Source organism: Meleagris gallopavo, chromosome 4 (assembly GCF_905368555.1).
Source record: "Meleagris gallopavo chromosome 4, MGAL_WU_HG_1.1, whole genome shotgun sequence".
NCBI lineage: Eukaryota > Metazoa > Chordata > Aves > Galliformes > Phasianidae > Meleagris > Meleagris gallopavo.
The window spans coordinates 32,137,135-32,149,188 of record NC_139407.1 but is presented as its reverse complement, the minus strand read 5'-3'; the positions used below and the strand labels follow the sequence as shown (position 1 = coordinate 32,149,188).

General features: G+C 34.5%; 1 protein-coding gene across 49 annotated transcripts in view; it reads right to left on the bottom strand.

Moving 5' to 3' along the window:
• Positions 1–12,054, bottom strand: part of LOC104910702 (uncharacterized) — a 158,977-nt gene that overhangs the window by 64,036 nt on the left and 82,887 nt on the right. For 47 of the 49 annotated variants that reach the window (XR_014883006.1, XR_014883007.1, XR_014883008.1 and 44 more), the window contains 2 exons: positions 8,837–9,080; positions 7,961–8,003 (listed from right to left, as the gene is read on the bottom strand). The gene's annotated coding sequence lies outside the window, so the exon portion shown is untranslated. Of the gene's footprint in view, positions 1–5,392; positions 5,459–7,960; positions 8,004–8,836; positions 9,081–12,054 lie in introns of all 49 variants that reach the window. The other 2 variants (XM_085222756.1, XM_085222754.1) reach the window with 2 other exon arrangements.

Here is a 12,054-nt window from a genome sequence, read left to right as displayed (position 1 = left end):
GAGGAAAACTCTTGAGGCAAAGACTATGCCTAATCTATGAAATCTGCACATAATGGGTGTTAAAATCCCAGCCTCACAATTTCCAACACAATTCAAGACTACAATACAGTTTTCAGGATTGTTCTGCTTTGCCTGAAAACAATAAGTTAGAGGGATCAAAGTTAATATTGGTTTGCTCATCACATGGAATCACAAGTATCCAAAGTTCCAGAGTTCAGATATAGCTAAAGAACACTTACATGAAATTAAGGTATAGTATAGACATTCAAATCTAGGGTTAATCAAGAAGCAGATGTAGGAACTTCATGAGCAAGATAAGAATCACATCCTCTATAACCAGCTATGCATATGTTAATAAGTAATACAAGAGATTTAAAGATTTTTATCAGCATAGTAGTATTGTGTCGAATATTTCTCACATGAAAAGAAACAAAACCACAGAAATGCCCAAAGGCAGCCATTAACAGTTGTAGACATGATAGTACACTTGATAGTATACCTAACTTAATTTATGCAGTGGACAGGACAGACAACTTCTCCCGCAGTGTGAGACAACTGCTTGCATTTTACCATAAACTAAGATGTTATTCAGACTTCAAAAACACTTTGCGTTTATATATATATATATATTTATATGTATACATATATACACGCATACAATACTTCAAACCTTATAAGTAATTGTAATGAACAAAACAAACAAAACAGACAGAGAAATTGATCATCTTTAAACTCATTTATTTCTTTTCAAGACCTATGCTAGCTGTGATGATGTGACTTATTTTAATATATGTCATAAAACAAAGGCATGCCTGCTCAGTACATACAGGAGATTATGCACTAATACAATAGACAAATGTCGAGGTCCTTACATTTTCCCTGAAGTTTCATTTCAGAGGTCAAGATTTTAATTACAAGATAAAAGTTCATATTTAATGGGATTATTATAAGGTTTTTCACTGCAGTTTACTCTTCAGAGTTATGAGCTCCAGTAGCGTACCATTTTTCAAAAATAGTCTTTTTCTTTGATCTTCCTTGGAAACGTATTCTATTTTGCTTAGATATCCTTATCCTCTCTTAATAAAATAGTTACAAGACGAAAATGACATGCATCAGACACTTTTAAAAATAAAATAAAAGTTTTCCAAATTGCTTTCCTCATACTAAAGCACAGTTTGAGAGATGTGCAGTTTCAAATTTGTATGGTAGAGATGCAGTAACCAACTGGAAGGCAGTTGCTGCCAAGAACATTTGGTGTCAATTACAGCAAGGCTGAAGAAATACATATACATATATATATATTAATATATATATACTCTTTAGAGAAATTGGTGAAATCTCACGTATTTCTAGGGTTTGTCAGAAGCGAGGATTTCCTGCATTTTCTTTTTCTGTCAAAAGACAAAGTTTGTCCCAGCAAAATGGCAAGATTTCTTTATCTAAGTAATTACCCCAATTGCATTCTCAGCAGACCAGAAAGTTGTACTATTTTCACAAGCAATAATGAGAATGCTAGAATGTGATTATTAAATACAGACATCTGAGGGATAGAAATTGTAAAAATGGAGGACAATTTTCCACTTATGTAAATGACTGCCGCTATTATTTCTGGAATTGTCCCATGACTGCTGCCATCGATGGTTACATACTTGGGAGACCAGGTCTGTCTTTATGTTATGTGTAAATTTTCCCATGAGCAGTCCCACTGATTTAATTCCATCCCTTCCAAAGTGGTTATGGGACAGAATCAGGCCTTTATGATCTAACAAAAAAAGATAAGTAGAGGTCTTGCACAGTTCTTAAAAGAAATTTTTTAGGCTATAATAAAATATACATGGAGTGTAGTTTTCAGTTCATAATGAAAACTAGTGAATTCTGGATTGAAAAAAATGACCTCCAATGAATAATAATGTCCTTGCTTTCAGATCTGACACCCCATAGGTTTTCACCTTTTTAAATTCCAAAGAGCACTTTCTTCCCCCATAAACTAAGGCTCCAGCCCACATCTGCTTTATTACAAACCTTAGAAATGTCATTTCAAGCTAAAAATGTGCCAAATGAGCTTTAAGTGTGTTATACCAACTGTAAAAAGAAAACTACTCATAGACAATAGATAGACATAGACATAGATAATGTATAGAAATTGGTATAGAAATGATAAGGAAATAGCACTGCTATAGCTGTTCGTAGATTGTTGGAGAACAAAGATCAAGATATTCTCAGTTCTTCCTAAGAGAAATAATACTTCTCTTTCAATCTGCCTTTGTGTCTCTAGTGTGTGGAGTTCACATTGGCGTGTGTAGCCAAAATGATCACTCTCAACATCTAAGCATGCTGGTTCACCACCTGCAAAGGCACCTCCTGGGCATAACTGGAGGATGTGAGGGTGTCACTGGCATAGAACTTACTATCAAAAGACAGGTTTGCCTGCAGATTATGAAGGTCCGTGGCCTGGCATTAACAAATTCAAAGCATACTTTTTAAAAAAGAAAAAAAGCAGCAACTTTCTTGAGCTGGCATAGTCTCTTGTGTAAGTTTCGCAACCCTGTATCTCACCAGAGCTATAAAAGGAGGCCCAGAATATGATCTCATTTCCACCACATGTGGAATGATTCCACTGGAGTCACTAAAATCCCTCTCATTCTGTCTCTAGATGATCAGACTGCAATTACTTCAAAAACTGTTAGTCACCAGAAAGGGTGACAGAAATTCTCCATTTCTGGAGTATATTTGGCTAAAATATGCAAACCCCTGTTCCACACTTGTACCTAATTGCACTGGGAACTAACTTTTGGAGTTTCTATAGATCCATATTTCACTCCACTGATGTCCAGACTGTTCCATTTTTAGGTGCCTTGTGAGCCGATTGCAAACTACAAGACATGCAGTCACCAAAGCTTTTAGTTCCTGCTTCTAGTCACAAGGTGCTCAGTACTGACGTGAAGCTTTGTTGTACAAGAAAAGCTACTGAAGTAACTTTAAAATATTTCCTTCCCTGTCAGACAATAAATTTGAGTGCCACAGCAATGTTGTTAACTTGAACATGAGTGCATTGTGAGAAAAATTACAGCTAAGTACATTTCTACAGAAGTTCCTAAAATTTTCCTTAGAAGAAACACATTTTTTTTCTGCACTTTCTTTCAAAAGCAGTGTGCATGAGGGAGGATAGAATATTGGACACCCTCTCTCACAGACTTTGAATTAGTATTCAAAGTCAAGTTAAAATGGCATTCCAGTCTGGTGTCTTACTGGCACAAATCAAACATATCCAGGATATCTCATTGTATGTACGTCTTAAACCAAATGCTAACCCTTTATTCAAATTTATTTATTTATGAGTGTTTCTAAAGGAGCTTCATATATTTCTCCACACAGGACACATTTGTTGGTCTTATTAGCATCCCTGGAATCATTTCTATACATTATTTATCAGAAAATGTGCGATGAAAACTTTTTCTAGACTTCAATGCCTCAGTGAAATTAAAGGTATTCGTTCAACTTAGGGAAAATTGAAGGGAACCCACACAGCAAATTCTCTGACTGTACATTGATAAGAATATTTTTATGTAATTTTACTTTGATGAAACCTGGGAAATATTTCATTAGCATATCTCTGTCTCCCTCTCCAAGCATTATTAGAAAAGAGTTGACAGTTTCATTTTATCTATTTTATTCAGACTTCCTTGCCTTCCCTTATTATTTTTTCTTCTTTCTCCTTTCACTCATTCTCAGTTATAAAGCTTCCTGTAAATTCTGGAAAGCTTCACAGCTCTGTGGGTTTTCTTAAAAGTCCTCATAAAATAAAGGTTTTTGTGTGTGTGTGTGTGTTTTGTTTGTTTTTGGTTGTTGTTTTTTTTTTTTTTTAAGTAGAACACCTGCGGAGTGCTTAAGAGAGATGTGAAAATACTCTTATTTGACTACCTTCATTTGTGAGTGGTTTTGTCAAAAGACTAAATTCATAAGGAAATCAATGAATAAATTAGCAGATCATCAACATCTTTGCAGGCAGAGGATAAGAGAAAAGTACACTGAGGAACAGAGTAGGTGAATTAGTAGATACCTATTATACATAAAAGGAGAGACAAGAGGGTCAGTTTGAGCATATATTGATACTGTTTTATCCCGCTGAAACTATTAAATACAACTGTTTTTGGCATTGTTCTTTTTTTTCCCCACATTTCCTAACTGTCAGTGTCTCGCTGCTGTGTGACTATGTTGGCTCTTCCAGAGCCTGCTCTCAGAGCTGAACATTTACAGTTCCAGACAAAGTGCTGAAGCACAATCCCACAGTCAGATTTGATATAGCTCAAAACAGTCACCCAGTGTTAGTGGAAATATTCAATGGCAACGGTCTAGTATAGCACGTGTGAGAAAGACAATAATGTTAAACAAAATTTTTACCTTCCAATGACTGCATTTGTAAAGCAAGTATCCTACTAGCCTTGTCATATGAAATTGCTAAGAAGTACAAGGGATCTCTCCTTTCCCTGAATATAAAGTAATGTTTCCTGCTTTCAGTTTTCTTATTGTTACCAGATCAGGTGCTGTTGCAGAAACAAAGAGAATATATCAACAGATCAACAGGGAAAAATTTAATATTCTTAATAAGTTAAATGGAAAGAGAACGATACATATGCAGTGGTCTCATGGTAAAACTGGGAGTTAAAACAAACTAGATAATAGGAATACAATGCCTTGATTCTCCAACTTATTAATTCAGAAATTCACCATATGCTTGACATATGCTAAAGGTCACAAGCAGCCAATGGCAAAACATAAGAGAGTTTCTGAATGTTATAAATGATCATCTTCTAGCTAAAAAATGTACTGAATCCAACACATAATAGATTTTTACACTAGAAGGATCTAAACCGTTATTATCTTCTAGTCTGATTTTATGCAGCAAGGTTTTTGGACGGGTGGTAACTGATAAAAGATGAATCACCCTCTTTTCTATAAATCACCCACCCTCAGATAAACCAGTATCCCTCAAAAAAAAAAACAAAAAATACTGTGTAGATAAATCTCAGATAATGTACAAGTTTATGTATAAAACATCTGGCTCCAGACAATATGCAAGAGCTGGTGAGAGTATAGGGCTGCAGCAGATTCCCTTCCTTGCAGCCTTAGGATTCTCTCCATAGGAAACTCTTCTTCCCCTTACCCCATCTCCTACATGCTCTTCCCTTCCCCTCTTTCCATTTATGGGAAGACAAATCAGTTCAATGTAGAGAGCTGTGATGGCTGCTGAAGGCAGAAGGAGGTTGAGTGTACAGAAAGAGGGAAGAGAGGAAGGGGAAAGGCAGCACCAGACAGCCTAACAGCAAGGCATCGAAAACGAAAAGGATTGCTTTCAGAGGGCAACGGGAGATGGAAGTAAAACCACACTAACCTTTATTTTTCTATGTTTTGACAACTGACTCTCCTTGCTGGAGACAGGTCGGTGCTTGAAAGGAAACTTAGAAATTAATAATCACCTTGTTATAATGTACATAATAACCTATGCTGCAGAATAATTTCTAGCTATTTTAAATACACAGGCATGTGTGAGCAAGTTTATTTACGCAAGCAAATGTCTATAAATGCTGGAATTTCATGTAAAATGTCAAAAGTTCACATTTCCATAATAAAGAAAATAATTCCACAATAAGCCCAATTTATTATGCTTTTGTGTGTAATAGTTCTCAGTGCCTGACCTTATATTCTCTCTTAGCACACTTTTTTCCAATACTTCCAGTTTTTCCCATGTTTTCTAATTTAATACTTTCCAATTCTCAAATTCTTCTCTTTAACTAATTAAAAGTTATGCCAGGGTTAATATATACTCAGTTGGCTGGTTAATATAGCATTTAGATCAATCAGCTCATGAGCTAGTCAGACATGACATATGCCAAGCTCAGACTCAACAAAGGAGGAAGGAGAAGAAAAGGCAGGAGATATTAACTTGAAGTTCTCTCCTTTATTTTAACCTACTTATAAAAGCAATTTTCTTTTCTGAGTTCTATCTACCCGTTTAAAATATCCTTGGAACTGCCAAACAGGTCATAGAGAGATGAGAGCACAGTAAAATAAATGTTTTACTTAGCTCTCAGTTTTTACCCAACGCTAAAGTGCAGCCTTTTTTAATTTCTTTCTTCTTTTTTCTTCCAATGTTTTTAATCTTTGTGACTATTTTCCAGTCAGGAAAAAGTGTTCTGGCATGTGCTTTTCTTCTGTACTTCAAGTTAGCTCATCTTTGTTTGATGTAGCACCCAGGCTTGTCCCTGAACTTCCATTATAGCAGTAGGATAAGAAGGTCTTGTATTACTAAAAGTTCACATCTTATAAAATGGGACTCACAGAACACGTTGTGTCTTGAATATCATGGTGTATTACATTTGTCTATAGGGTATGTATTTATGTGTAATGTAATTGCATTAGAAAAGGCTATGTATGTACACCACAAAACATTTTTCTGCAGGCTATATATTATGTTTTATAAAAGCATAAGTTAGGCATAAATACAAAAATTTAATTCTGACTTTTTGGCAAGTGACTCGGTAAGTTACAGGTTACTCAGTAAGTATCTAGGAACAGATATCTAAGCATGATAGCAGGAGATTAACTTAACAGCACATAAGGAAATAAATCCTTTTGGCCCTTGACATGAACTAATTCACCATGTTGGTTTTGGCTCCTCAGTTTACTGCCAGTAACACTATATAGCGTGCCCCCCCAAAAAACTTATTTTTAGATTACTACAGGCTTGAACTTGGGCTGACATAACAAGACATTGAAATATTCAAATCAGTTTTTTTACAATTGATTTTTACACCATAAACCAGTGGACTTCTTTTAGGTGGCAATGATTACTAACAAAATAAAATTTTTCTCTTCTAGCCTTTAGCAGTTACAACTGAAGTATTGTTCAATGGAGCAATGTGTAAGAGGTTTCTATGCTGTTTTGAGAAGAAATACATATCCATTTGAAATCTTTATAATACCAAGTCTTCCTTAGGATACAAGTACTTCTCTCATTTCACAATAAAGCTTTCCTTAACAAACTAGTTTCAGTATTAGGTGGATGGGTCTGTCTGTTACAATTATCTGTCTTGTTCACTGTATAAGTGAATAATAAATAATAAATAAGAGCTTATTAGCAGATTTAAAAATTAAATGAGCATTTCTTATTTTTTTCTTGTTTATTAACTGCGTTTACCTAGCTGACCATGAGAACCATCTCTCATACACGTGCACTGAGACAATGTTATACATGTGGCTTTATGAAAATATCAGTGAGGCGTATGCTTTAGCAAGATTACAATCTTCAGATTAATATTTTTTCTCCTCAATGTTTTTGCATGAATTTAACCAAGGTAGAGATTTAACATGAGCAGCAACTATCTAGACTCTTGATTTTTTATCTATTTTTAAAGATCAGTGTTATATCTCATAAAATCACAGAATTGTTTGAGTTGGAAAGGATCCTTAAAGATCATCTACTCCAACCCTCCTGGAACAGGGGATAGGAACAGGGACACCTACAGCTACATCATGTGCTTACAGCCCTGTCCAGCCTGACCTTGAAAGTCTCCAGGGATTGGGCTTCCACCACTCCTCTGGGCAACATGTGCCAGCGCCTCACCATTCTTATTGTAAAAGAAATCTTACTTATATCCTAATCTAAATTTCCCCTCCTTTAGTTTGAAACTATTTCCCCTTGTCTTATCACAGCAAACCCTGCTAAAGATTGTGTTCCCTTCTTTCATATAGCCTCGCTTTAGACACCGAAAGACCACTCTAAAGTCTCCCTGGCACCTTCTCTCAGCTCTCAGCCTGTCTTCGTAGGGGAGTAGTTCCATTCCGTAGATCATTTTGTTTCACTGTGAACCAGTAATCCAGCTCTATCCACATCTCCCACCCTCTCATCCCATAATTTTGTTTAATTTCTTGGGGATAAATTAAAAGAAAGTAACTCAACCTTTCTTGGTGGCCTTCCAGAAGATGGTCATCTTTTCAGCAACCTAAATGGGAGAAAAAAAAACAAAAAACAAAAAAACAAAAAAAAAGCTTATTATTTTTGTTATATTTTAATTACATTTTGTGTGCCACTCCTCTGCAACCTACCATTCTGATTTTTAGGTGGAATCTTCATTGCTCCTCTTTTCTACAAATAATAGCTAAGTGCTTTAGAAACACAATCAACTTCATGTATAATTGACTTGGAATATTTCCAACTTGAAACTTCATAATAAAAGCAAAAATATCTGTACAAATACTTATCTCTCATGAAATCTACAAATTAAACTCACATCAATTTTTTAACACTTAATTTTATTTATTTTTCAATGCAACTATTTTAAGCTGAACACAAGTTTTCTTCTGGCATTGTTTTTCTGTTTTATCTCATTTCATCCCATACAATCATCCAAATCTATGACATAATCAGATAAATATTACCAAAGATTTAAAAGTGTGGTTCTTCATATTAAGATAAAACAAAATTCCTTGTAAAACATTACGGTTAATGAAGAATTATATGGAAGAAACTCCAGTAGTTTATAAACTGTTATTAACTTAAAATCTGCTGGACCTGCTCTGCTCCCTTATTGATTTTTATTAATTTTTTTTTAAGCTTTATTTAATAACTGCATCTAGCACTACCATGAGTTAGATAGGACTCAGTCTGTTTCTTTCATAATGGAATCATTAGACATTTTGTAAGATAGATATGCGACTATGGATTCTTTCATTATAAATGTACTTCATTTCTTTTTTCTTTTTTTCCTAATATTAAACACAGTATAAGGGGAGATCAAATTTGTAACAGTGTTCTTCAAAATAAATATGCCATCACCTTAAATTTCTCCACTAGGGAAGCTTGCTGTCCCACGAAGACCTTCTTAAATAACTCCATTTTAGGCTGCCAATTACAGCAAGGCTATTTCCTGAAGATAATTAGTCGCAGCACAAAATCTTTATGAAAACACTTCACATTTGCGTGGAAAACATCAGCCAGCTGCAAGACTCAGGTAATTGCACCATTATCTCTCAAAAGTAGATGAGATTCAGCTTTATTTTTCAATTAAATCCATGCTACCCTTTAAAAAATAAAAATAAAAATAAAAAAAGGTCACATGCGTGCAGCACTTTCTCTGTAGTGCTCTCTCCAGTAATTCATTGAAGTGCTCAAATTGAAAGAGTAGAGATTTTTTACTAGAAATAATACTGAACAAGTTTTTTTTTTTCATTTTTTCATAAAAGTAAGCGTATATATAAAAACAGATTACTGTTCCCTCTACCTACTGCCAATTTTATGATAAAGTATTTTCAACTTTACCATCATTATAACATAAAAATGCAAATACTACAGATTTGGAGATAGAAAACTTCGCACGTTTGTGTTTTCTTTTTCTTCCTCTTTTAAACAGAAGTTCTTGTTCATTTTCTTCACCTTGCATATATTCTAATAATTACTTTATTTAAAATTATATTACTTCTACTTTTTTAATCACCACTGATTTTATTTACTATCTGTATTTGTTTTTGAAAGATGTTTATAAGACTTAAATTTACAAAAACTCTATAGGTTGCAACATGCGATGGAAGCAACCATAAAGATCAGTGTCATTCACAGAAGAATTAGTTAATCAACTCAGAGATCTTCTTATTCATATTTGTATTCTTACACAAAGAAGGAAAATAGAGAGCAAAAGCAATCAACATACTGTGGCCCAGTGGGCTAGTGTTATTTACAGAACTCAATGAAATTCAAATCTGTAATGTAATAATATTTCAGTTTTCTTTTATCCCGAGGTAGCTCTATCCCACAGAGGCTGAGGGAATCATTCTTCACATAGAGCACTATCATGAAAGTGCTGCTCTAACCTTATATTTTGTGTGATTTATTAGCAATACTATGTTCTCAGTCTCTTAAAGCACTTTGCAAACATTAACTCTGTTTTCTACACAAATAACTCCATGCAAGCTTGAAAGCATTGAGCAGATTTTCAGCTGGAGTGAATTAATGCAGATTTAGTGAAGCACAGGGGAGCGACATCTGAAGATGTGCCTCCCTCATGGCTCCACTCATTTTCCCAACAAACTCTCTGTCTCTTGAACTGTGAAAGCATCTCAAGGCTCATAGGAAGATATCACATTTGTACTTATCACATTCAGATTGTTCTCAAGATCTACCTCAGTTATTACTTTGCCTTTAGGAAATTTTACCAGACAGACATTTTTTTTCGATATTAAAAAAAAAATACATTAGATACTGGAAATCTGTGTGGTTTTCTGTTTCCTAAACTGGAAATTTCTTATCTGTATTTGATACCCTCATCATTAATACATGCTTTATTGCTTTCTTGCATTTGTTACCAGGATTTTTCTTTATTATCCTTCCAATTCTTTATTTTCATTTAGGAAGACTACTGAACATGTAATCTAATCTAGGTTTGTTTTATTTCCATTCTATATATACTTTCTTCTGCTGTTTAAATGCAGAGGCATTCCTAGGACTAAAGTTGTAGGCGTATTATCCTTACAATTCTAAACTAATCAGGATCAGCGCTTCAAACAATTGCTCCTCCTTTGCCTCACCACAATTACTAGAAAAAAGCTTATTACTTCATAAATTCAACTAAAGCTCATTTTTCTGTTGAGCAGCCGATTTAAAATGTAACTTGGTTCCAAAGTGAATGGTGATTCACGTTATTTAGTATTAAATAATGGGCTTACATTATTTAATATACATATATACATATATATATATATACATCAAATTAATGGACTAAAAACCTCAGTGCAAAGAACTCATTTTACATACAAGAAATCTCAAGAATCATACCTCTGCTTGTTCCCACTTTAGAAGGCTTCAAATACAAAACAGTAGAATTCTAACTCTGCAAAGCTCTTCTCTTAGTGTCTAAAATTTGCAATAAGCACCAGGCTGTATATTCAAAGAATGCTAACTTTAAACTGCAGCTGCAAATATTTACTGTAAGACTAGATAGATAAGATTAACAACCTAGTCATTTTTTACAAGTTCCTCAGTTCAGATAGTCGGTAATAACATAAGGCACTAGCATATCTCTACAAGTCATCTCACAGTTCTCTCACGGCATCTTTACTGCCCTGACATTTTAGTTCCTTATTGATACCACACACTCACATGTAATACTGTCTAGTAAGTGAAATTTGTGTTTTTTCTTGACCATAAATTTATGATAACGTACACATCAGAAAATATACATGCTGTGATTCTCATCTCAGTTGCACTGTTTTGTTAGAAGAATGATTCTCAGTATCAGTACTTTGGAAATCAGGTGGCTAGGCAAAGCAGTAAAGTAGAACACTCATAGCTGTGAGAGAACTGTGCCTACAAAGCGAAAAAACAAATGATTATGGAGACTGTGGATAAATAAGCGCAGAGCAGGATGACGGTATGCAATCAGACAGTTTCCTTAGAACAATGCCCGAGGCTTCAACAGGAAGTCCTACTACTGACATTCTCAAATATCCTTATGCTCATTGGGAAAGTTCCTTCAGCCTGACTTTCTTGACTTCCCATCTTTCCTGGTCTACTTTGTCTTCACTGATAAACTTCAGCTTGTAAAGAAATAAAAGTGTCAAGTTGAAGAAAAATGATGCTCTTCTTCCAAATTCTACAACCCAAATATGAATAGTAATAAAATGGGAAAGGGGAAGACAAGAGCAGAAGAATTTATACAGTATTGTAGAAATCTCCTATTAATAGGATTACCCCTGCCAAATGGACATCCCCCTTTTCAAAAGCTGTTTACAGACCTTTCAAAAGCTACTTAATGGATTTTTTTTTATCATGTCTACAATTACACTGCTCTTGCTAAATGGAAAGTCTGATTTTAAACATCTCCTTCTTTCATTTAGCAAAATGTCCCATTTGTATACTCCAACTGCTTCTGTTTCTTGGAAAGTAGCCTGTTTGTGCATTTTTTTTTTTTTAACTTAATGTTTCTAGTTTTTACCAGACATTAGCTAAGACAAAAACATACAGATGCACTTAAAATTAAAAAAAATAAAAAATAATACAAC